The sequence below is a fragment of the Salarias fasciatus genome, chromosome 17 (genome assembly GCF_902148845.1).
Source record: "Salarias fasciatus chromosome 17, fSalaFa1.1, whole genome shotgun sequence".
NCBI classification, from domain to species: Eukaryota; Metazoa; Chordata; class Actinopteri; order Blenniiformes; family Blenniidae; genus Salarias; species Salarias fasciatus.
This window is the reverse complement of record NC_043761.1, coordinates 15,646,462-15,674,140: the sequence shown is the minus strand read 5'-3', so window position 1 is coordinate 15,674,140 and position 27,679 is coordinate 15,646,462. Positions and strand designations below refer to the sequence as shown.

The following is a 27,679-nucleotide window of genomic DNA, read 5'->3' as shown; positions in this document are numbered from 1 at the left end:
TAGTTCTGCATCGGATTTGAAGCCCTTCAGATCCTGAAGGGTCCTCCACCTCTCGAACGCAGTGCCGACATTTATTCTTGTTCTGTTTCGTGCGCGGTCCTCCTTCTTGTATTCTTTCTTTTGGGCTAGGGTTTTTACGACCCGTGACTTCTTGCTGGAAACTGCCGGGGGCAAAGAGGGAATTGGCACCTTGCCGCTGCCCGCTGGATGACCACTGTCCGCCATTGTTCGGGTTTATGGTTCCTGTTTTTGTTCTTCTTCTCCTTCTTCTTCTCGCTGTTCTTCTTCGTGCTGCCCTCCGTTATGTTATGTTATGTTGATGATGTTATGTCTGACGAGGCTGGTAAATATGCGGGCCTGGACTTCCTCATGCACGTTCACGAGAAGCAGAGCTTTACAACCAATCGTGATGAAGGATGAAGCGCTGCCCCTTGACCAATCAGGACAGAGCCTCAGGGGCTCTTCTGATTGGTCAAAAATACCTGGAGAAAAATCCTTTTCAGCTCAGAACAGAGACAGATGGAAACGCTGTGCCCTCGCGGTAGTGCAATTATGCTACACTCCTAAAGGATTTTCAATGGATACTCTAACATTTAATCCAAAGAAAACAAAGAAAAATTAGCATTGACTAGCAAAATCCTGCCTACGGCACCTTTAAGCTGTGGGTCATCTGCATAAGCATGATAGAAGATACTTCTCTACTACTTTCACTATCTGAGCAGCATGGGGCAACAAGTAGATATTAAATCGAAATGGTCTGAGACTGGATCCTTGAGGAACCTTGCATGTCATTGTTCAATCAGACTCATAATTACCAACTGAGACAAAGTAGTCCCTCTCTAGTAACTAAGATTTGAACTAATTTTACACAGTGCCAGTAAGTCTCAACCACGGTGCCAGTCTGTTGTGCAGTCTGTTATGATTAACTGTGTCAAATACAGCACTGAGATCAAGCAATACCAAGATGGTCGTTTTGGATCCATAATTTTTCCGATGTATGTCATTTAAAACCTAAATAGGAGCCATCTCTGTGCCATGGTGTCACAGCATCGTCATTAATCAATTAATCAGAACTTTCTGATTACTCTTACTCACTTAATAAACACAAGACAAACATTAGCTATCAGAAAAAGCAATTTCAGCAAAATTTGATATTGGTTATATTTTTAACCACATTAAGAAACTGGCTCCAAAGCGATGATCACAAATTTGGCATCCTGTATTTTTTTTCTGCATTGCTAACCCTTCGCCCCCTCATCTGACTGTGGGACGAAACACGTGTTAGGCAGGAAGCGCATGACTCACAGGGTAATGATCCAGTCATAGTGTCATTCTATAGCTGCGCTCATATCAGTAATATTTGATATTCATTTTATATTTATGTTAAAACTGGGAAAGCGAGTTACTGACGAGACTCAAGTCCGAATCTCTGACCTTTACAGTTTTGTTTGCATGATGGTGTATTTTGTTTCTAGGGAAATCAACAAAAGCTCTATCGTTTTTCTGCTGGCCTAAAGATGTTTATGGTTTGGAATTATAAAAGATAATATGCTCAGTAAAAAGCGACATTGCTAAGTTCTCTCGTGTTTTTTTTTTTTTTATGTATAGATCTGACTGACACCCCTGCCCACTTCTATTCTCGCAGTTCATTTTCTCCTGGGACTTGGAAGTTTAATAGATGAGAGTCCCCCAGAACAGCAAACCAACCAGTTTGTCTATCCACACAAATGTTCACTTTGTTCATGTTCACTCACTATGACAAAAACAATGCACAGGAACTACTAGTGGCCCAACATGAAAACTCCATTGTTTTCAGTGTTTTTGTCATTTCAGTGCAAATCAGAATCAGAATCATTTTCATTTGCCAAGTACTGTTGCCCATACAAGGAATTTGATGCAGCGGACAGACACCAAGGCAGTCATCTGCGGCACCTTGCAACAAAAAAGCTAAAAGCAAAAAGAAACAAAAAACAATGCATTTTCACTTCAAATGTTGCTGTATAATCAGGTTATCAATTTACCAAGTGCAGTAAAAGATATTCTTGTACTTGAGTTTTCTGTGTCACTAACAGTTGTGGAAACACTCTTCAATGATATTTCATGCTGTCTGAGCCCAGTGTGTTAAAAAACGATTGTATGAAATGTTCCAAAACATTGTAACTTAAAGAATATTTAGCATGTGTTGTTGTGTTTCTCTTTGAAGGTTCTTCATTTGTGGCACACACAATTAGTAACTGTCTACCAGTTCCAGAATAAACCCAAGCCCACTGTCAACATCTCAAGAAGTGTCACCAGCAACCACGACTTGTGCAGCTTTCGATCGATTTCCCCTGAAGAGGCTCTCGAGGAAGAATTCATACTTAAGTCCATTGCTTGGCCTAAATATCCATCAATAACAAAATTGTCTTCCTTGCCAAATACCAGCCATCCAGCCTGTGGTGATTTCACCATTCTCCCAAGAAGAGGAGGAGGAAGCTGGCATATTGGGGATCAGCTTGAAGTCTTGATCCAAATGCACGACTACCACTGCCGCCCCAAGAATTATGGGGGGGACGTCTTACTGGCGAGTCTTCACAATCGTGCACTTGGGGCTGGTGCAGCAGGAAAAGTGGTGGATCACCTCAATGGAACCTACTCTGCTGTTTTCACCCTACTCTGGAATGGAAGTGCAACGATTGAGGTAATTCTGATGGGATGCTGTTTTCGCTTATCATATTAGCGACACTCGGGGGCAGTTTTTGCTGTGGGCAATGTCATTGTACTGGGAACAATCACTGAAGCATGTACAGCTGGATAGCACTGTATGGGACACTATGGTTTCCTGAGGTTAGGCTCAGGGTTAGGATCATAACAAGACAACATTTTTCTAACATTTTTCCCATCACAAGATATGATCACTATTTGGATTTATACACACTACACAATTTTTTTTTCAACTGAATAAAGAGAAACAAAGGTATATAGCCTGTTGACTGCTAAAAATATATCATATTTCACAGAATTTGGAATATTTCAAGCTGTCAAGCAAGTTGACCTCATAGTGAAACATTTTACCCACCAGGTGACTCTGGTACACTCCAGTGAGGCAGTTGAAGTGCTGAGCAGGCAGACCAGTGAACATCCCGATCGGGTATACTTCAAGAGCCTCTTCTGGTCGGGCTCAAAGACTCTCTTTGCCAATTGCAACGTCTGTCTGCGGCCAAGCATGGCACCACTGTGCAACTACACTGATATCCACACAGGCGAGCCGTGGTACTGCTACAAGCCAAAGAATGTCAGCTGTGATGCCAGGATCAATCACTCCATGGCAGGATTTATCAAAAACCTTAGGCCAAATGAAGGGAATCTCTTTGCAAGGTGAGTTATATTGTATTTTTCTCTCAAATGCAATTCTGATTACAAAAAAAAGAAGCCCTGAATGCAGTTTTGTCCAAAATGTCTACAGTTTATTAACAAATAGGAAACAATGTGTGTATATTCTCAGATTTTTCAGGTCAGGCTTTTTTCATTAGGGGGAAGTTAGTCTGGCTGGTATACTGTATGGTCATTTCTATATTTGAAATTGACACAGATAATCTAGACTAGCAGTTTGTTGAGAGCAATCCTGTCTCCACAAAATTATTTTCAGAGACAACTAAATTGCATTCTCAGTTAGGTTGCTCAGAAGAATGAATTTTCTCCCTAATTACATTCATCTGTGACGGATTTTCATTTTGTTGGTTAAAATGGATTTTGCTTTTCCTTGACCATGTTAATGTGATCCCAGAACACAGAGACTGACTTTTGGCACGTGAGATGTCACTCTGTCAGGGGGAAGGAGCTTGAGCTTGTCAAGAAGGTTGAGAGGTTACTTACTTAGACTTAGTTTCTCCAACTCCATTGGGAGTATTGGGCAGCTAATCTCCTCCAGCCATCTCTGTCCGAGGCTTTGGTCTCGACTCCCATCCACTCGATCTGCAGATTGTTTGTCTCTCTTGAATGTGCTGCCCTAGGTGATGCGTGGTCGTCCCCTCTTTCGCTTGCCGTTGGTTGGGTCCAGGAAAAGGCAGTATTCGCGTGTCGAGAGTCGGGCAAGTACAGAATATGCCCAGCCAAATGTAGTCTTCTTTCGGCAAGGATGCCACTTCAAGTTCTGAGATCGGCATGTCTAGGCACCGTCTCATTCATGATGTGATCTCTCCAAGATATTCTCATTATTTTTCGTAGGCAACGCTAATGTATAATTCTTGCCGTGCTTTTCCATATTTCACAAGCATAAATGGCCGTTTGCACTATGAGTGACATGTAGAGTTTGATCTTTGTCTGAATGCTGATGATGTTGCGGTTCCATACTGAGTTTAAGCCTCTAAATACTCCTTCTGCTTTGCTGATTCACACATTGAAATCAAAGGATGCGTCACTGTGTCTGTCGATCAGGCTTCCAAGGTACGTAAACTGAGAGACGTCTTCTACCTGCTTACCATTGAGAGTTATGTCCGCATGTATCTGATTTGATACGCTAATTGATTTTGTTTTGCTGTTATTAATTTTGTTTGTTGTGGTTTTGTGGTTGAGAGGTACCAGCTCAATGTAGTCAGACACACCTCCACACACAGCCTGGGCTCTGGAACCCAATCCCTCAAGAAGGGCTGGATTCTCCACTTCTCTGGCATTGCCAGAAGCGAGAGGCAGCAGGCTGTTGTGGGTTTGCTTATAGCCCCACTGCTCAGCCGCCATGTGTTGTAGTTCACCCCAGTGAAGGAGAGGGTTGCATCCCTACGCCTTCAGGTTGGGACAGGTGCCTCACTTTGGTTTTAGGCTTGTGGGTTGAACAGCATTGCAGAGTACCAGGCCCTCTTGGAGTCCGTCGGAGGGGTGCTGGACAGTGCTATGACTAGGGACTGCATTTTTGGGAGACGGCAATGCCCACGTGGGCAGTGACGGTGAGACCTGGCGTAGGGTAATTGAGATGTACAGCCTCCCCCACGAGTTGTGTTCTACTACTGAACTTCTGTGTTAGTCACAGCTCATCCATAATGAACACCATTTTCAAGCATGGGGTGTGTTGAGCAGCTTCAGTCTTCCTAGGTTTCCACTGATTGGGTAAAAATAAATTAATTGTACTGGCTGACCAAACTTCAGGGGTGGAGAACATTACAATAAAATTATAATGCAGGCGACTGGTTTGATCAGGCGGCGTTCTGCCTGGACACATGATCAAGTCGGCACCAACCAACTCGGCCACTTGAGAGCCCCCTTCCCCATGAGGCCGACTTCACTTGGTGCCAACTTGACTGTATCCCGGGGGCGGTGCCGAGTTGGGCAGGGCCGACTTGGATTGGTGCCGACCTGACTGTAATCCCAGCCAGGGGCCAGAGGGGGTCCAGTTCGGGGACCACAGGTTTTTGTGTTTTTGTTTTGCAGGTGATGTTGTCGTTTTCGGCTTCATCGAAACTGGACCTATAGCATGCACTAGGGTGGTTTGCCCTCTCCAGCTGGTCTACCCTCTCCAGGTCAGTGGAGAGACCCTGCCCCAGGTGGAGGAGTTTGAGTATTTCGGGGTCTTGTTCAGGGGTGGGGGAAGGATGGAGCGTAAGATTGGAAGTCGGATTGGTGCAGTGATGCAGTCATTGTATCTGTCTGTCGTCGTGAAGAGGGAACTTAGCTTGAAATTCAAAGCTCTCGATTTACCTTCGCCTATGGTCATGAGCTTTGGGTATTGACCGAAAGGACAAGATCCTGGATACAAGCAGCTGATATGAGGTTTCTCCATGGGGTGACTGGGTACTCTCTTGGAGATACGACAAAGAACTCAGTCACCAGGTAGCAGCTCAGATTACATCAACTTCCCCCCGAGATGCTGTTTCCCTCATTTTTTTACACACATTTTTTCCAGCCTTGGTCAACTTGTGCTTGCTGTAATTAATAGCGGTCTGTCCTCTGGTGTTGTCCTTGTACATTTTAAACATGCAGTGGTACAACCCCTCTGAAAGAGACCTGGCCTGGATCAGGTTGTCCTGGCTGAACATCTGATGGATGAGGAACATCTGATGTCTTTGTGCAAGGCCATCTCCAAACTGTCATTTATTTCAAAAATCCTGGTGAAGGTTGTCTACCTGCAGCTGAAAAACCACCTGGACAGGCATAACACCTTAGAGGTCTTTCAGTCCGGTTTTAAACCCCTGCACAGCACCAAGTCAGCTTTAAAAAGGATTTTTAATGACATCCTCCTCGTAAAGGACTCTGATGACTATGCGTTTGACACCGTGGACCATAACATCTTAATATCCCAACTGCAGCACCTGATTGCCATCACCCCCGATGCACACTGGATGCAGTCCGGCTGCGGAACGGCTGCGGTACGGACACTGCAGCTAATCTGTAGTCATTAAAATCAATGCTGTGGTGCACACCGGCTGCGGTCCGACTGCTGTCCGGCTCCGGTCCAGCTCTGGAGCCCTTTCGGAGCTCCGATCTCTTTCCACGAGGATTCTATTTTTGCCGTCGCCCTACCGCGTCAATTCAGAAAGAAGCAAATTGGGTGCCGGAAGGAAACGCGATACGTGTTCCAAAATAAGTGACCTCAAAATAAAATCTGTGTCATGTTTTTGCCTTAATATTCTATTTTTTTACTTCTTCTGGGAGAATACAGAACAAACAACATCATGTAGTCAACGGTTTTGTACTTGGTCACTGCAGAAAAGTGAAATGACACGAAAATGGCACCAAACCATTTGACTGGAGCAGCTCTGTGTTGCCAGATTGGGCATGTTTCTGCCAAATCAAGCGTCTTTTTTGAACACGTCGGACAGGTTGATGAAATGATTATGTGTTTGTGGCAGTGAGATGGCGGCTTGGGCTGCTTTCTATTGATTAAAACGGGTTTCATATTGTTTACGGGGGATAACGACAGATCTGGCAACCTTCTCCAGCGGACTGCAGAGACACCACAGGCGGTGTGAATCACAGTGCTGCGGTATACCGGACCGGAGATGGACCGCAGCTGGAACGCGGCCGGACCGCACCCAGTGTGCATTGGCCGTCGGTGTTCCTGTGCTTCAGTGGTTCAGGTCCTACCTGACAGACAGAGCTGTGTGTTTGTCTTGCCAGCTCTGAATCCTCCTCCACTCCTCTGGCTTATGGGGTTCCACAGGGTTCAATCTTGGGGCTGCTGCTTTTCTCTCTTTATTTAATACCACTGGGGTCCATCCTGAGAAGGCATGGCATCTCCTTTCACTGCTATGTGGATGACAGCGAGATCTGTGTCACATTAAAAAAGAAAGAAGCCTTCTCATTAATGCCTCTACTACAGGGCCTTGAGGACATTAAAGCCCGGAAGGCCCTAAACTTTCTACGGTTAATGAGAAAAAGGCCAAAGTGAAACCCATTCTTGCACATCAGTACTTTGAGACATTAATCCATGTCTTTATTACATCTCGGCTGGATTACTGTAATGCACTTTGTGTTGGAGTCAGCCAGTCGTCCCTCCAGATGGTCCAAAATGCTGCAACTCCTCTACTAACTGAAGTAGCCTACCTAAGAGGGAGCACATCACTCCCATTCTGGCCTCCCTCCACTTGTCATTGGAATTGTCATTGAACAATCCAACATGGTCATTTGTCCGTATTAATGTATGTGTACTCCCATTGCAAAGTTTCTAAGAAGATGTTTGTTGCACACGTTTCTGTGGTTTTATTCTTGTAACAGCCAACATCGCCAACTTGTGATCCTGCATGCTAACTACATAATTTTTAGCATTTCTGCTTTTTTTTTTTTTTTGTGGGAACCTGCATCATTTTCAAAAAGTTTTGTGGAAAACCTAAACATTTCTAAAACAAAAACAATGTATTCCTGAGAAGTATCATATAAACAGGGCTTTAGTGAGACAGATCACATTCAAAAAACACAATGTTGTGTCTCATTAAAACCATTAAAATGAATTTTTCAGGAAAATGATCATAAAATTGACAGCATTTCAGAACCAATGTAGAAACCAGTGATCTGTTATGTTTCATAATAGCCACGCTGTCTTAAATAAAAGTCTCTGATTCTTTGCTCTTTGATGCTAGAACCCCTAAAACCAACATCTTATTTAAAAATTATCAACAAATGGTGGAGAAAAATGAATATGAACATATGGTATAAGTGAAGGTACAGTATGTACGCACATTTCAGCTTCCAAAGTGCAATTCCTAAATTCTTCTTGTTGTCAAATTTTGTCCTCATAGTATAGGTAGCAACTAATATGTGTGTTTTCCTTCAGTGGTGTCAACATGAAAGTCCCCATTCGGACTTCAGGACCATCTGATGTCCTTGTGCAAGGTAAAATCCAGACTTTGATCTTACCTTTTTTTTTTTTTTTACCTGTCCTGTGCAGCATCATCCCGGCAGAATGGAGGTGTTGTGGCTAATGTAATATGCTCTTCCAAGAGGAGCTTATAAATGTGACGCTCCTCTTGATAATATGAATCCTTACTTTATTTTTATTTATATTGAGCACTGGAAAATGATATTGCTGGACCTGACAGGGGCAACAGAAAGACAGGAAGAGACACAGAGTGCAAAGTAAACATACGAGCAATCAGTTGGAACCGGCACTCAAGATGTCCGGCAACTGCACCTGCATTGAGATATATCAGAGGGCATCCTACGGACTTTTGTTAGAGAACATATTTGGCAGTTATATTGCTAATAAGTGGCTAATAAGTAAGTCCTGTAACGTCTCCCCCGTGAGGTCAAAGTAGCATCCATGGCATAAGGCAATGTTGTGTAGCATGCAACATGTGACAAAGTAAGTAAAATTTATTTGTATAGCGCTTTTTACAGAGCACCTGTCACAAAGTGCTTCACAGTGGTAGAGAATCCTGTAAAGATCAAGAAATAGGGATAAAAGATCATATAAACAGTAGGGCTGTCAAAAATAACGTGTTTATGGCATTAATTAATTTATGTAATCAATCTCATTAAAATTTTTAACGCAGTTTGACGCATGCGCATCATGACAAGCCTCACCTCTATCAGCGGGTGGCGGTAGTGCACCGCATGGAATGCAAGCTGCTGTTAAAGCTCGTGTCCCGAATTTCCGTTCGTTTCCAATATATGAATCATTTTTTAACAGAGCTTAAATGTGTCAGTCTGGTTCGATACTACAATATAATATTAGCATAAAGCAGTATAAAAATTTATTTATGAGCTCCGCCTTCCTCTCATAGACCCCCATGTTATCCGAAAAAGCGCCGGTCAGCTTCAGCCAATAGATTTTGAGCTTCCGCCTTCGTGCTGTCAATCAACGTGTGCACGCAGCCAGAGAGCGTGCACACTCGCCCAGGCAGAGGTGAGCAGCAGCCGATCCGCTTACCTCGGATATATCCATTGTCTGCTGAACATCCACCGTAAACAGCTAAACATGTAGGATGCTGTAGGACTCGGAGGCTCTCATTTTCACCCGACAGATAATAGCGTGCACAATTAAAGGGGCGTGGCTTGGTCGCTCATGAAAACAGAGGGAGGGCGGAACCTCGAGACGTTGGATTAAAAAAAAACTCTCTCAAAACTCCGGACATGAGCTTTAAGCACCAAAGAGGAAGAAGAAGCCTCACCTCTGAGACAGCAGACAGGAGGCAGAGGAGGCCTGGTCAACTCATTTATCAAAACAGAAGAAGAAAGCAATATGGAGGGAGATAAACCAGCTGGCCCCATGGATTTTACTTGTTTGATTAAAAAAATGTTGAAGCAGTTTTCTGTTTTCCACACAAAAAGGAACACTGGCTAAGAATGCCCTGTTTACTTGTGTATGAAAACAATGTGGTATTTCTTAGTTTTACTTTTCTTGTGGTACTACATTTGTTACAGACCTGAAAATGTAACTCCTGCTAAAAGCCAACCTAAGAGGGACTGCAGAGGGAGCACTGCACACACACAGACATTATGTTATGGTGTGCATGTTTTAGTTTTTTGAATATTTATTTTATTTGGAGCCTTAAATATAAAACACATCACGTGTTAAATATATATAATCACATCCTGTCATTTTTTTGTTAATGCAATACAGAAAAAAGGGTATATTTCAGACATAGTTGGAAATTGCGATTATTTGTGATTGATCATGATTAATTAATTTGTAAGCTGTGACTAAGCTGATTAAAAATTTTAATCATTTGACAGCCCTAATAACAGAGCATGATACATAATGCATAATATAAGAGATCGTACAAACAGTGCACAGTTCCTAAGATCGGACAGATACAATATCATATAAACAGTACATAATACATAGTACAACCAACACTGTGCCAGTTTGGACTGGAATGCTTTTTGGACCAGATATGTTTTTAAATGTTTTTTGAAAGCATCCACTGAGCCAAGGGAGCACAAATCTAGAGAAAGTTCGTTCCAAAGGTGAGGTGTGGCAGATTTGAATGAGTGGTCACCCCGAGTTCCAAAGCAAACACAGGGGACTCTCAGCAGGTTCTGCTCAGATGACCTCAGGTTATAAGCCGAGCTGAAGGGCTAAATTAAGTCAGTGATGTACATGGGAGTCTAGCCATGCAGGGCTTGAAAGGTCAACACCAGGATTTTAAACTGGACACGGAACGCAACAGGGAACCAGTGGAGAGATTTTAAAACAGGTGTGATGTGGAACCTCCTGTTGGTGCTAGTTAGCAGCCTCGCAGCTGAGTATTGGACATACTGCAGACGAGCAGGCTTTTTCCGCAAAGAATGCAGAGACTCTCTGGAAACTTGCCTGTGCAGGCAAGAAATTTGGCTTTGCATGGTGCTGCTCCAGATGAAATTACCACTGCGCTAGTTGCACCACAGTCCGCCACCCTGAGTTGTGCTACGAAATTAGAGCCCATTGATTCATTCAGGTGTAATGTGTTTTTCTATTGTATTTTTTTTATAGATGAACTCAATTCGACGATGAGCAGTGGGAGGTGGAGACCTTCTGGTTTTTACTACAAAGGTGTGTGGAGATCACTCGGCGGAACTGAGGTTTGGGAGTTCAACCCTAAGCAGATGACTCAGTGTCTCAAAGGCAAGCAGGTCCACATGTATGGAGACTCCACCATCCGGCAGTGGTTTGAGTACCTGAATGAAGTTCTGCCAAGTGAGTTACACTAGAACTTGACCCTGTTTACAGTATGTTTCAAGGGAAAACACATCATGTTTTGCATTTACGTTTCAGGAAAGTTTTGTTTACATTGGAATTTTTTTGAAACCAATGTCAATTAACATAGAAATAGAAATGTGAAAAACAATGTAGTATTCTTTTTGAGTCATGAAGTGTTGCTGTTTCTTTTTCTGGAATGAAAGTGCACACAGAGATACGCTATGAGCACTAACAATTGGAGTATATAGCGCTTTGTATGGACAGACAATCAAGTTGGATTACTATTTCTGGTGACTCAATGATAAACCTTCCAAGTCCTAGAATTGAGTCATGACACTCTGGAAGCTGCCATTGTTGTTATCAACCATCGACTCACACTTGTAGAAGAACTATTTGTGGCAGTGATGGTGCACATGTGCAGTAGTAGCACTTGAAAAGTTCCAGAAATCGTTTTCAGAAAGTTGTGTTTTGAGTGGTTTTGAGGCCTCTGTGGTATCATTTTGACTCCTGTTTTATCATTTGTCTTTGTGTTTACCTCAGATATCAAGCAGTTTGACCTACACACTTTGAAGCAGACTGGACCCTTGATGGCCCTGGACTACACAAACAACATCATGGTGACGTTCCGCTGCCATGGCCCTCCGATCCGTTTTGGCAATGTCCCAATCGGTGGTCTGCGCTACATAGCCAATGAGCTGGAGCGTGTCATTGGAGGCCCCGACACCGTCATAGTTCTTGGCATATGGTCACACTTCAGCACTTTTCCCATGGAGGTCTACATCCGACGGTTGATGAGCATCCGCATTGCGGTTGTAAAGCTGCTAGCCAGAGCTCCGCAGACTCTGGTCATCGTCCGAACTGCAAACCTCAAAGCTCTGACACTCTACGAGACACTAACCAACAGTGATTGGTACTCAATGCAGCGTGACAAGGCACTCCGAGCCGTGTTCAAAGGTACCGGCGTTCGTCTAGTGGACGCTTGGGAGATGACGCTCGCTCACAACCTACCACACAACCTCCACCCAGATCGTCCCATCATTAAAAACATGATCAATGTGCTTTTATCATATGTCTGTCCAGCAAAGGGTCGCTAAAAGCAGTTAATGCAATTAAAGTGAATATACCTCTCATTGTTTACACAAAACATAAAAACTTAGGCTATACTGGGCAGTATCTGTCTGTGTGGAGTTTGCATGATTGCTCTGCGCGTTTGTGGGATTCCTCCGAATTTTCTGGTTTTAATAATGACATTAACATTGGGTGTGTGTACCCTGAACTGACTGAGTGAAATGGAAAAGGAGATAGATGGATGTTTTGTTTGAATTCAGTCAACTCCCAAAATTATGAAGTTGTGATTGCTGACATACCCTTTACTTAATATCAAACATCTTAACATTCTGATGAAATGCTTAAATTTTAGTAATCTAATGACCAAAAGCAATGCAATGCTGATGTCGGTCAGAATTAATGTACTCTTTTATTTTGTGTGTGTGTGTGTGTGTGTGTGTGTGTGTGTTTGTGTGTGTGTGTGTGTGTGTGTGTGTGTTTACTTTTTGCTTTGTTGTTGTCAGGAAACATCTTTTTAAATGTGTATTTATATTCTAGAATCTCTTTTACTGAGAGAGCAGTCCTTTGCATGGAATGCGACTAAGGATTAAATACGATTAAGTGACTTTTAGAAAGTAAGAGTGAGGATTTACTGTTGTGTCTGAACACTGCTCCGTAAGTGGGATGAGCAAAATGAATATAATATAGGTAATGATGATGAGTAACGTTGTTTCATCTGTGTTTTCTGATCGTTGATGGCTTTGTGCCATGGGGTGGAAAAACACAAACACACACACACACACACACACACACAAAATATTGGATTGATGTTATGCATTACTGTCAACTGAAACACTACATGCACTATATGTGAAATCTGAACTCAGAATGTAAATTTTCCCTTCTATCTATTGACTTGTGGGTTGTCTATTAGCTTTGTGGTTATTTAAATGTATGAAAGTTTGAGAGTATATAATCGATTTAAAAAGAAAGAACACAGGTTAACTGTTCGCAATAAAAAAAAAGGAACAATCGAATGAACACCTGGACAACATTAGATTGGGTTGATGTTTAACTCAACACACCTGAAGTAATTAGGTTACAGTGTGTTCACATGCTGAGTCTATGTGGACATGATCACACAAGCTCAAAGTGCAGACGGTCAGAATTTGGATCCTTCTGCACCTGTTCACTGTCGTTAACAATACGCGGATGTTTTTGCCAAAAGCGCTTCATGTTTTCAGATAAATAGGTTACGCATTCATTTGTAAAAATGCTCTCTGTTCAACGGGAAGCGGCGACTTCAAAGGCTAAAGCATGCACTTGACTGAATCAGGCCGCTGGCTTTTAGGAAGAAATATATTAAAAAGTAAATAAATGTTTTATCCATTTATTTAATAATTAAAACCAGGCAACAATTTCTCGTATTCACTCTCTCTCTCTCTCTCTTTCTGACGGGCGCGCATTCGTGCACATTCCTGAACTATTCGTGAACTAGCCGTGAACAGTGCGGGAGCCTGCCAGTTCGGTGACTCCAGATTGGCACGCCTTGCCACGACAACATCGTGGCAAAAATTCGTGCAAGTGTAAACACTGGTTTAGGCTGTTTAGGAGGGGAGACAGTGCTCAGCAGCTGCAGGCTCTACAGTGGCTAATCCGCTGTGAGTCTCCCAGGAAGACAAAGTATCAAGAGGATGAGAAGAGGTGCCGATCTAGGTCCTTGGCCTTCAAGGTGAATAGATCTGGTCAGACAAGGCTCCACATGGAGCGGCGCCTGACGTCTTTGGCACCCCGCCAGGAAAGACTTTCAGGATTCTGGTCCTGGTTTGATCTAAGGATTTAGTGATTCGCTGTGATCTTTATAGTAGCAGTGATGATGTCAGCCTCCAGCCTGCAACTGGCCAACCACTGTGCACATTCTGAGGTTACCTGCTGTTTGGAGCAGGCGTCATGGGTCGTATTGCACCACTGTATTGGACTCCAGCTGTGACCGCATGGGAACAAATGCCATTGTTCTTTGTTCTTTGAGGAACTCAACTGGCCACATGTTCACCGTGTGTGGACTCTTTATGTCCTTTCTCTTTGTGCCAAAATGAAGAGAACCCATGTATGATTTGTCCATCAAATACATGCTTCACCATGTGCTTGGTCCCAACAGACATGTATGGGACACCCTAAGCTTCTGCCCAGCCATACAGATTTGTTCAGTTAAATGATGAGCACAACCTACAAACATCTTGCCCCAAGCTACCAGAAGAGGAACAACACTAACCACCCATACGCCATTGAGAAACCCCCCAACAGAAACAGACTAGCTTCGACTGAGTGCTGGCCAACAGTCAGGACATCACATTCCACTTCACTGAGGTCATTTAAGGTCATCAATTAACCGTCATCAATTAACCTCAGATGCATGTTTATGGACTACTGGAGGAAACTAGAGTGTCTGGAGGAAAATCCACCCACACCCAGGGAAAACAGGAAAACTTCATATAGACAAGGGAATGGCCAGTATTCTAACCTGAACCTTCCCACTGTGATGTGAGAGTACTAACCACTGCACTACTGTGTAACAATAATCTTTTTCATTTTGTATCATTTTAAAAAAGATTCAGCACAATTTTTTTGTGGCTCAACTGAGGCTGAATATCAATTTATGACAAGAAATTGTCTTCCTTCTTATTATATTTCAAGGATCTTCAACACTTTAACTATTCATCCAAAGATTTGTTCATATTTACTTTGTCAGAGGTTTTGATCGTTGTTCTTAGAGTCTGTTTTGTTGCCTTGGAGTTGCTGATCAACTGCTGTATCCGTGAGAAGAGGACATTTATGATAGAGGGTGGTTCCAGAAGCACTGCTGTCTGCGTCTGCCTCCATTCTACATCTGGCTTTTTTTATCTGACATTAAAATTTCATTAGCATGATAAACTCTTGGACTTCATCGCTTTGCTTTCCACCACATTCTGGTTAGGTAACACACACTGTATTCTTTTTACCTTCATAGATCTTGAAAATGAATTGTTGTTTTGAATATTGTCAAAATTGACAAAATCAATTTCTATTCTGAACCTTGACACTGATGTGGCAGAAGTAGGTTGCGTGATTATATGATTTTTATTAATTTTACAGGATTTTTGTGTACAAGTATAAAGCTTGCTTATAAAATAAAACACCACAGAAGGGAATTATCTCTTTAAAAAGCAGTATGCACACATGTCTTCTCAAACAAAATTAAAAATAGCATCATAATAATTGGCAATCTAACGATAAACCACACTGAACTTGATGAAAAGTCTGAGTAATACAACACACTGATGCAAAATTAGATGTTAGAGTTCAATGAATGATGAATATTAACACATGACACTTATCAAGCAAGTTAAAAACTACTCATAAAATTGATATTTTGTTTGTAACGAAGAGATCTTTAACTTCAAATGTTGTTTATGATGGTGGTACTTCAGTTTTATATGAAACTGTAAAAGTGTGTTTTATGTTTACTTATCAGAACAATGAGATAACTGGATATCAGGTGCGGATCATGTTGCCAGGTCCAGATTAGCACATTTTCGCTTGTTCCCTTTTTTTTCTGGAAAGCTGCTTGTAAATAACTTGAGATTGCAAAATGTATTCTGTAAAATGTGACTGCTTACTTTATGATGGAGTTTCTCTCTTTAATACTTCACCACACCTGTCCAAAGTGGCATCATTAACATGTCTCAGGTCGAGTCATAAACTTCACTCTGGGAGGGGCTCAAAGTGCTCAAAGTGACGTGCCCTGCTACCAGCACGCCTGTGAAACACAGACACACACACACACACACACACACACACACACACACACACACACACACACACACACACACACCTTGTCAATGTCACCTGTGACCCCTGGGTGACCCTCAAAAGGTATTAACTGCCGATGTCAAAAATAGATTCAGCTCCGACAGAATCACTAGCATTCTAAGTGACAGTGCGCTCTGATGGTCATCTGGGATTGAAAGAATACATTAATAACTTTCAATCAATTTTATCCCTACTGACCACCAGAAGGCAGCGCTGAAAGCGCGGAATGACTAATCCCAGTTTAGTCCCTTAATCCCAGGAAAACCACCTCACTGAGAAGCCTCTGCAGGGCCGAGGACCATGCCTAGTGGATAGTGAGTGGTCAGGTTACCCTGTAAAACCTGGAACAAATGTTGGGCTCATCCGAGGTAATAAAGGTCACTTTCTGAGAAGCATCCAGACAAGAATTTTGAGGATTAACCCTGAGGCCCGGCCGATGTACCTGGGCAAGGAGTCTGGACAGTCTGCGCTTGTAACGGTGCACAAATCAGCCAGTCGTCCAGGTATGGGAGCATTTTCATTCCCTGTGACTGCAGGAGGGAAAGAGCAGCCTTCACGACTCGGGTGAAAACCCTTGGCGAGAGGGAGAGCCTGAAAGAGAGCACCTGGAACTGCCAGTGAAGAAACTGCCTGTACTGAGGTGCAATGGGGAAGATTTCTTACTGGTTCAGCTACACAACCGGACACTTGAAGCAAGTCTGGCAGGTCAAGTGGTGGGCCATCTTAATGGCACCTACTCTGCTGTGTTTTCTTACCCCGGGAAGGAAAGTTGCTGTTGTGTCTGTAACAACTTTAAAATAATGAAAAGAAGATGGAGTTTCCACAGACTTTACTGCAGGACGGCGATAACAACAACAACAACAACAACAACAACGGCAACATGTATCACTGCTCCAACATAACTGTGAAGCCACCAGAGGGCAAGAGTATAACTGCTCTTGGTTAAATAATCCATACACTACAATTTCTCCCCTTTTAAATTGAATGGACAATAACAGAGAATGCATACAAAACAAACCTCACCCAACAACATGGATTCTGCGCTGGCTATGAAACAACAGACCAGGGGCCTTACCTATAAAGCTTGCGGCGCACAAAACGAGCCCCAAACCTTGCGGTGCCGCCCCTCTGCGCCAAAGCAGGTACCTATATACATTTTGCGAAGGGAAAAAATGCGCGTGACTTTGCGGTCCTCACCGCCAACAAAATAGGTGCCGTACGGGACCGCACAATTCAGAAAAACTACGTGGAGACGACTAAGCAGAAGGAAACGGAATTGAAAAGCCTTTATTTGTCCCGCATGGGGAAACTGCAGGGCTGCAGCGGCAAGAAACGTAGAAAGAAAAGTAGAAAAATACAAAGCCCAACCATACAAGGAAAAGTTAAATATAGTTTGTATGTAAAATTAGATATAATTGCATAACAGGAATATACTGACCGACACAACTAATTATTTAAGTTGAATTAAATATAACGGAAATAAATCGGAAGACACATTTAATTAAATAATAGATAGAAGCCGACAGATATAAATCAAACATAATTTACACCAAGATCCAAGACAGATATAACGAAATAAATAACAGACATAAGTTCGATATAATTTAAATATACATTTAAGACAACAGTGAGTTGTGATGAGCACATGAGGGGAGACACTTTGAGGAAGTCATGTTCAGTGCGCTTTGGAATGTTTACATCCTGTACCATCTCCTTTCTGCATCTTCTAAAATAAACACAAAATAAATAGTTCACAGGGAGCAATCAGACACATCACATATAAACATGTACAATGTCTTTGTCTCTGCACTTACAAATACCGACTGTCCCTTGTATGACAACTTTTCTCATGATACACACTTCAAAGTGTTCACAATTAAATGGCAAATTGACACAAAAAATGTTTGCTATTTAGCCATGGCCATATCTGACGTCCGAACCCCGAATCATCCCGGGTTCACAGCCTCTATGCTGCAGCGCATTAAATCCTGCTGACTCCAGAGGCAAAACAATTTAGATAATGCCTGGACGCACAATCATTTTGTGCAACCATTTCCACTACATTTTTATGTTAAGTTTTTTTTTTCCTTTTTTTTTTAAAGGTGTTTCCGCAATGTTGAGACTCTATGAATTATGACAACTCACCTTCAAGTCGGACCACTTTTTTCACTTCAGCAGTAGTGGCCCGATGGCTCTGACCACGTTGTGGTCACCTGCTCCCACTCAATATCCACTGCTGTGTCCTCCAGAGAGGACAGCAGACCGGCTCTCCACCTCACCAATAACGGCAGCAGCATCACCTCAGCCCTCCACAGCAGCAGATCCACCGCCTGCATGCGGCGCGTCTCACCTGCCGGCGACACTTGTGTTCTGCAGCGAGACGCTGATCGCCTTGAAAAGGAAAAGCTGCGTTGTTTTCTGCTGAATGTGCGATTAAATTGTAAATGCCATGATTATGCACACTTTTGCTCATTTGGCTGATCATAAAATGTTTTCTATCGTTTTCATTCGTTTCTTTATGTTTGGAATAAGATTTAAAATGTTGCTTTTTTTTTATTTGAATGCTTCAACACAACCCGCCCGAATGTCATTAAAATCTTAATTTTTCGACACTTCATCCGCCTGATCCGCGGTTATCTGCAGGCTCCGCGCGTGCGCCTCACCGTCTAATATACCCAAATTTCATTCATGAGTTCATTTGCATACCCATATATGGTGCCAAGGGGTGGAGTTGGGGCAGGATTGTGGGTGTGATCGGCCACCGACACGTTCTCCGCAGGATTTGAAACCGTGACTTGGAAATTGCGAACAGCTGTGCGGCGCACTTTTTTTTGGCTCCCGAATTTTTTTTGCGGACAGAAGTTTGCGTTGCGTTCCCACGCACCATTATTGTCAGATTTTCCCGCAGGGTTTTATAGGTGAGGCCCCAGGTCTTCACTCTCTCACAGATTATCAAGAGTACACGTCCTTTTCAGACTTAGAGAAAGCCTATGACTATGTCCCCCAAGATGTGTTTGGGAGGTGCTTCAGGAGTATAAAGTACCAAAAATGCAGCTGCAGGCTCTCTGTCTTTGTACTTCCATTGTGAGAAGTGCATTCTTATACTAGGCCTGACTTGTTAAAGGTGGGCACTGGACTCCCCAAGTGTTGTACTTTGTCGCCCTTTCTGTTCATGATTTTCATGAACAGGGTGTAAATCTGCAGCCAAGGCCAGGAAAGCATCACATGGAGGTGCTGGAGGGTGACATCTCTCTTTTGGAGGATGCCAATGAACAATTCATTTGAGTGTGATACAGTTGGGATGTGGTTCAGTACCTCCAAATCTAAACCTCATGGAAAAGGTTGACAGACCCTCTCCATATCAGGAGGGAAAACCTTCTCCAGGTGGAGGAGTTGGAGAGTCTCTGCCACAGATCAGGACAGGTGGCTGAAGTAATGCCACCACGGTGTTATGGTGACGAGGGAGCTGATCTGTAAAGCCAAATTCTCTGTTTACTGGTCAATCTTAATTGACAGAGTGAGGTGTTCAGCCATCTGGGAAAGACTTAAGGTCAAGTCACGACCCTTCCACATTAAGAGAAGTCAGTTGAGGTGGTTAAGTTGCAGTTGACTCAAACTCCTGTGAACTTTGGCTATAGCTGTATCAGAGAAGGATGGATGCTTCTTTCTACAAATTTGCAAATAATTTAAATCTAATCATTACTATCCATAGAAATATGAGATAGTTTTCCTTGAAGACACATGAGACAAAGAAAATTGTTGCATGTGTTGATGAAAACATCTGAAAATTAATGATTGAACTATCAAATGAAACTAAATATTGAATAACACAATGATGAAACAATGTCATCTTTTGATAGGTCAACTTGCAGAAAAGTTCAACAGGGACATATCTGGACCTGCTGGTTACTATTAAAAATGTATTTACAAATTTACTATTACAAACTATTATTACTATTCACTAAGTGGCTCCACAGTTAAACGGTTCAATAGTGCCTCTGCCTTCAGCCAGTGCCTCAAAGACAAGGTGGTCCACATGTATGGAGACTCTACAGTCAGGCAGTGGTTAGAATACCTCTCTCAAGAACAATCAGATAATTTCCCTGCTTTCAGTTTAGTTGTTGATCTTAACTTTTATCTGCTCTGCTCTAACTCTTTCAGATCTCAAGTTATATAACCTACACAACTTGAAGCAGTCTGGACCTTACGTGGCACTGGACTACGCCAAAAACATCTTTGTGACATACCGCTGCCATGGCCTTCCTGTTCGTATGGCCCGTTCACCAGTTACAGAGCTAGATTATTTTGCCAATGAACTCGATGGACTAACTGGAGGGAAGAACACAGTGGTAGTTTTTGGTGTCTGGGCACATTTTACCACTTTTCCCATCAAGTACTACATCCGTCGGATAATGAGCATCCGCAAGGCAGTTGTTTGACTGCTAGCTAGAGCTCCAGATACTCGTGTTATTATCCGGACAGCAAACCTGAAGCAATCTCCAACGCCCTATTCAATACTTTTCAGTGACTGGCCTTCACTGCAACGTGACAAGATACTGAGGACCATGTTTCAGGGAATGAATGTTTATTTTGTGGACACCTGGGAGATGACTGTGGCTCACTATCTAAAGCATAACATTCAAATGCCCCGTCCGATCATTAAGGATATGATTTATGTTGCCTTGTCATATATTTGCCCTTCAAAATAAGGGTCAATGTGTTGTGTCTGTGTGAAAACATTGAAACAAATATGATGAACTTGTTTTTATTTTGAGGATTTTTTTATGTGCTGAAATAAATGTAATAAGTTTTTTTGTAATTGGTGCGACATAGTGATTTTTGGTACTATTTTCTGTTGGCGGAGTGATACATTGTGGACATAAGAGTTTGAGTGGTGTGTTAGGGGAAACAGAGAAGATGAGAGGACTTAAAAAGGAGTTGCACTTGGCCCTGTGCTGTTTGATGTCTTTTCCCATGAGCCTAATTATTGTGAGCTTAAAGATTTATTGATGATACTCAGGCCAGTGGTACACAAACTTTCTCAAGTATTTGTGAACAGTTAAGAGTATACTGTAGATTTCAGATCTCATATGTTTATTCCAAATAGAGGGAAAACACTTAATTTAATCCATCCATCTTCTGCACCACTTTATCCTGTGCAGAGTTAGCTGTAGTCAGTCCCAGCTCATTATGGGTGAAGACAGGATCCATCCTGGACAGTCCATGATCAATCACACAGAGACAGATGACCATACACATTCATATTAACACCCAGGGGCTGGGTGTTAAAAAAATAAAAAAACACCCAGGGGCAATTTAAAATTGATCTCACATGCAACTTTATGGACTGGAGGAGGAAAGTCAGCCCTACTTTATTAATCCCACAAAGACATCTATTACAGTTGCATCACACAGTGTATGAAATTATATTTATAGAATCAAATAATAAAAAAATCCAAAAAGTAAGGATTACATGTTAAATAAGAAAATATTAATATGCATAAGGAAATGTTTGTACTAAGATGAAGTGATCCACCTTTCATTAAAAAAAGATGTTATTGAGTTAACAGTGCCTACAAACCCATGCACACTTTTCGGTGAGACATCACACCGATGGATGTGACTTAAGTACCCTGTGCACTGGGTACATCCCAGATCTCATCAGTGTTGAGGGGATCCAAGGCAGTCAGCTGATCTGACAGTAATGGAGACGCTACCCGTCAGAGGTGACTGGCATGACAGAATGATCTGTTGTTCAGGCAGAAAGTGGCCAGTCCCAGCTGTGCTGTGACTTGCAGTGGTGCAGACCAGAAAGACAGCAGCTTGTGGGAATGAGTGGGTGGCCAGACTCAGACTCAGTATTTTATCAAATTGACGTTTCATACTCCATCACTGTGCCACTCTGCCACCCGTGGAGGCTGTCGCTGCTGGGAAGCCACTCACAGGGAGGTGCTTATGGTCCAATGTGAACTGTAGCTTGCATCTCAGCATCAGGAGGGCTGGTGAACTGCCAGTAGTAGAATGGGGCGTCACTCTGCAGTGCAGTAAGACACTCTACCGTAAAGTTGAAAATGGCAGGCTGTCTGCCATGTGTGCTCTGAACCCAATCTTAAGGGTCTGATCAAAGCTCAGCACACTGCCATTGGCCTGTGGATGGTAGAGTGCAGTTCTGGTATGTTTTATCCCCCTCCCCCCGTGAAATCCATAAAGTCATATGAGATGAACTGGAGCCTATGGTGATGGTGTCAGGTACACCTCAACGGGCAAACAGGGAGGAGAGGAAGCCGACGACCACAACAGTGGTCATTGACCCAACAGGCAGGCCATTTGGAATGGAGATTATAGACCACCAGTAGGAAGCACTGATGATGTGGGGTGCTGTGGAGTGCGCCATAGATGTCCACCTAGATGTGGGTCCATGGTGTCTTAGGCTAAGGTACGGGTGGTAGAAGTGGTGGAGGAGGCAAGCCAGTTTTACCACTGGTGAGGCAAGCTGCACAGTCTTTGACCAGATCCTCAATGTCTTTGTAAATGCCACTAGACGAGACCTCTGCATTATTGTTTCACTTTCACAATGCCCAGATGGCCGTCATTGACCATGGAAAAGACCCGCTCTCTCAATGCACTTGGGATCACTGTGCACAGCTCCCAAGCCATGCAGCATCATTTCAGCTGGAGAGGTCACCCCGACCTGGTGTAAGGGTGCTAGTTCCTCCGGGACCCTGACAGACTCAGCTGTTGGAGTACAGGGTCCTTGGCAGAGGCTGTCTGAAGATCTGGGAGGGAAACAACTGCCTGAAGGGGTGTGTGCATCATGAGGATCAGTTCTGGTTCTGCAGAGTCCTGGGTGGTGTCTGGAGGTGGATGTGGCTCTAGAAAGGAGGTCCTCCAACATTTTCTCTGCTCTGTGCAAACTGTGTGGAGAAGTTGTATACATGCAGCCTCTCAGACACAGTTCGTGCAGGGTCAGAGTGCTGAGAGATCTCACTGACCCACGACATTAACCCTGAGCTTGTCGTGAAGATAAGTGAGGTTGGGAAGCTCAACAACCGGGACCACTGTCTGTGCCAGCGAAGCTGAGTGTGAAGAAGACAGGTTCGCAGCCGCCAGCCACGATGCTCATGAGCAGCCAATTCCAGTTGAAACGCCATCTCCACTGCCTTAGACAAGAGCAGGTCGTCCAGCGCCATGAGCAGTTTTTCATGCAGTTTCAGATCATCCGAATATTGCACTGACTGATCACAAATAAACTCGTCTTCTAGATGGCCAAATTTGGCTGGCTAGACACTGGAGGTCCGTGATGTGCTGGTGGATGGGCTCACCCGGTTTCTGTCTGGCCGGTCAGAAGGCCATCCACTGGTTGGTGACACTCTGCGGAGCAGCGAAATGTCCAGCCAGTTGGGCAATACAGTCTGCATACTTGTCTGCAGGTCCAAATGTATGAAAGATGCACTATCCCTTGCTTCCAAGACTATAGATTAGCAGCACCCTTAGTCTTTAAGGGCTACCTTTGTTCAACTGCGAAATAAATATTTGAAAAGACTCGTATCATCAGGGCCATGGAATCGGCGGCTAGCCCAGCAGATCGAGGAACTGAGGAAGAGGTGAAAGTGGAAGCTCCATCCTTGTTGCCAATATTATGTCCGGAATAATGATGCTGTGACGACGGTGTTGCCTCAATGAATGAATGAGTTATTTTGGAATACATTTCCCATAAGCCAACAGGAGCATGGGAACAGTGCCTACAAACCACACCACAGTCAAAAGTCAACAAAACAGAGACTTGAGTTGACTTGAGTCCAAGTAACATTACTCAAGTTCCCATCTCTGCTAACCTAAGCTACATGGAGTGGGGCTTAGTGAATAAGTGATGTTACCAGGTCAAAGTATGTTCTCATGATGAGTCGATGTGATCATGATGAGACTGCTCTGTTAAAAGTGTCCAGTGATATTCAGATGGCTGCAGACTCTGGTCAGTATTCAGTTCTGGTTCTATTGGATTTATCTGCAGCTTTTGACACAGTGGACGATAAACTCTTGCTACAAAGGCTGAACACTGACTTTGGAATTTCTGGAATGGTTTTCGAGCGGTTCTCTTCTTACCTGACCAATTGGACATTCTCGGTGTGTGTCAATAACATTTTGTCTGAACCCCCTCCTTTGGTGTATGGTGTTCCCCAGGGGTTAGTCTTGGGTCCAATTTTGTTTTTATTGTACATCAGCCCCATTGGCAAAATCATTCGCCATTTTAAACATGAGTCTTATCATCTCTATGCTGATAACATTCAATTGTACATTTCTTTTAGAGAGTGTGAGTTGCACAAATTGTCTGAGTTAATGGACTGTATTTCAAGTGTAAAGACTTGGCTTTCTGAAAACTGTCTCCAGTTAAACTCGAATAAGACAGAAACTTTGATAATTGCCCCTGAGCAGAAAATCCCCTTTATTAAGAGTCACCCTGGCTCTCTGGGCTCCTCTGTCCAGTTGAGCATCAGAAACATCGGTGTCTGGTTTGACCAGTTTCTGTCTCTGGACAACCATTCAAGACTTTTGGTCAAAAACTGTTTTTATCATTTGAGAAGTATTGCAAAGCTGAAGCCAGTTTTATCCGGCACTGATCTGGAGTTGGTGATTCATGCTTTTATTTCTTCTTGTTTAGATTATTGCAACTCTCTCTTCACATGTTTTAACAAAAATGCTCTCAACCGTCTTCAGCTGGTTCAAAATGCCGCAGCAAGACTTTTAACGGGGTCCATCAGATGGTCACACATTACGCCAGTTCTGTCTTCTCTGCACTGGCTCTCTATTAAATTTTGAATTGATTTTAAAATCTTAGTGTTGACTTTCAGAGCCTTGCATGATCAGGCGCCTAAGTATCTTTGTGATCTGCTTCAAACATACACATCTGGTCCCTCGCTCCGCTCCTCAGACCAGAACCTCCTCATGGTACCAAAAATGCATTTTAAAACCAGAGGAGATGTGTCCTTTCAGGCTGTGGCTCCAAAACTGTGGAACGCCAGGCCTTTGTCCCTCCGTGTGGCTGATACGGTCGACTCTTTCAAAAAGCAGCTGAAGACACTTTTATTCAAACGGGCTTTTAGTTGACTGGACGTTTTGATTTGATTGGCTGTCTGTTCTTATTATGTTTTATTTTGATATTGGTTTTTTTTTTTCCACTTTGAAGCACTTTGTGATTTTATCTGTGTAAGGTGCTATACAAATAAAGTTTATTATTGTTATTATTATTATTATTATTGTTGTTGTTATAATTATTATGATCAAATAAGACAAAAATGCAATGCATAAATCAAATTTGATTAACAACAATCATATCATACATAATAATACATGTGGAGTCCGATATGTGACACAAATTCAATGTTAAACTTTGAGATAGGAGCTGCTGCAGCAATCAGAAAATGTTATTCTCGGAGTGTCTTTTGTTACCTGGGAGGTGTTGGTCAACTGCTATATCCGTGAGAAGAGGACAGTTGTGACAGAGGGTGGTTCCTGCAGCACTGCTGTGTGTGTCTGCCTCCACTCTACATCTGGCTTCTTTCACCTGAAATTCAAATTCTATCAGCACAATACACTTGGACTTCATTTCTTTGTTTTCCACCAAGTTCAGCCAAGGTAACACACACTATACTCTTTCTCTTCACAGATCTTGAAAATGAATTGTTGTTTTTATTCTTGCCTAAATTAATTTTGTGTTTTTGTGCTTCAGATTAGTTTAATAAAATATTAATTTCTGTTGAAGTACTTGACACTGGTGGCACAGAAGTAGGGATGAGCAGTAAATTTATTTTCATTGTACAGGGTTTGAAGTCTGATCCTAATTCCTTCTGATTTATGAGCACAGGTTTGTGTACAAGTATAAAGTTTGCTTCTAAAATAAAACAAAATAGAAGTGCATTATCTATTAAAATGTAATATGCACAGATAGCTTCTATGCAAAAAAGTAAAAATTGCAACATTGTTATTGGGAATTTAAAGATGAACTGTACTGAACTTGATGATCCTGAGCAATGTAACACAGTCTGAAGGAAAATTAGATGTTGGAATTCAATGAATAATAAATATTTACATATGGCACAAATCAAACTGTGCAAGAAGATAAAAAGTGCTCAAAACATTAATATTTTGTTTGTAACAAAGAGCCCTTTATTCGAGATGTTTTATTTTCTTCAAAATACCAGATATGCCGTTTATGATGGAGGTGGTTCAGTTTTATATTAACCTGTAAAGCTGTGTTTTATGTTTACTTATCAGAACAATGAGTGAACTGGATGAAATAGCAGGTGTGGACATGTTTCAAGGTCCACATATTATTTTGGGCTTGTTTTTCTGTGAAGTTGCATGCCGATGTTTTACGGTTGCAGGGTGTATTTCTTGAAATGTGAATGCTTATTTTTATATCAAAACTTGAAAGACCCCATGTACAAGTCTTGTCTCACTATTCATGAAGACACGTCCACTGCTGACCTCTCCCTCTTCAAGAACATCATTTCTCATGCAAAATCTCAGTACTTCTCTGGTTTCATTCGCTCTAATGCAGGTAACATCAAGATACTATTCTCCAAATTCAAAACCATCTTTCAACCTCTTGACTCTCTATCTTCCCACCTGTACTCCTGTTACTATCACCTTCTGTTTTTTAATGAAAAGATTAAGAAAATCCACCACCACCTTGGTTCCTCTGCCTCACCCTTGTCCTCTTCCAGTCCACTCCCTCCCTGTCATCCTTTTACCACCTTCAGACTCCCCCATCCCTCTGAAATCTCTTAGCTCATCACGGAGTCCAAGACCTCTACCTGTCAGCTGGATGTCATTCTCACAGTCCTGTCTTCCCTCTCTGCTCCCTCTCATATCAGCCATCATTCACTCCTCACTTTCCACTGGAACTGTCACCGCTCTCTTCAAATCTGCAGCCATCAACCCCATCCTCAAAAAACCTGGTTTAGGCCCGAATGATTCCAATAACCTTCACCCCATCTCTCATCTTCCCTACATTTTCAAGACCTTCGAAAAAACTGTTGCTTCTCATCTCCATTCACATCTCTCTCTTAAAGGCTCGTCCATGCTTCACATGTACGCATTTCCGTGTGAGCTTTGGAACCACCGCGCACCACCGATGGGCACGCGCTTTCTCCCATGCTGCATTTTGGGCTCAGCTGTGTGCTTTCCATGCAGGCGCACTGATCCACGCATCCTCAAGAAGCTTTTCCTGCACTACAGACTGTTTATCTGCTCCTTTATAACATCACTAAAGAGGAACAATCCTTCCTGTCTCACCGCGCTTGCAAGACTGAAGCATGTCAAACCTGGCAAAGCTCTCTTCCTCTCCCTCCCTCTGCCCACGCTGCTTCTTGGGACGTCCCGTTCGCCGCCCTTTCAACAGGAGCCCCCCGTCTCCCGAGGCCGGGAGGGCGGGTGGGCCTCCTCTCTCAGCCATGGTCGTGGTTCAGCCACTTCCCTCCCTCCCTCCGCTATGCCATAGCGGAGTGGTGAGGTGAACAGCGTGCTTGCAGCGGCGCCTGGGCTCCCTGAGAAGCAGCAGCCCTCAGACACAGCCGCCTGGCGGAGCTGTGCTGAGCATGCCTCCGGCGTTCACCCCTCCGTGCTCGCTCCGCCAGACGCTTTCTGCTGCTGCGCTATGCTATGCCACCAGTACATCGCTTCCTCAAGAGATGA

The 27,679-nt window shown here is 43.0% G+C and overlaps 1 pseudogene; it reads left to right on the top strand.

Annotated features, from left to right (window-relative positions):
- The first annotated feature begins 1,296 nt into the window (after positions 1 to 1,296).
- On the top strand, positions 1,297 to 27,679 carry LOC115404675 (NXPE family member 3-like; annotated as a pseudogene).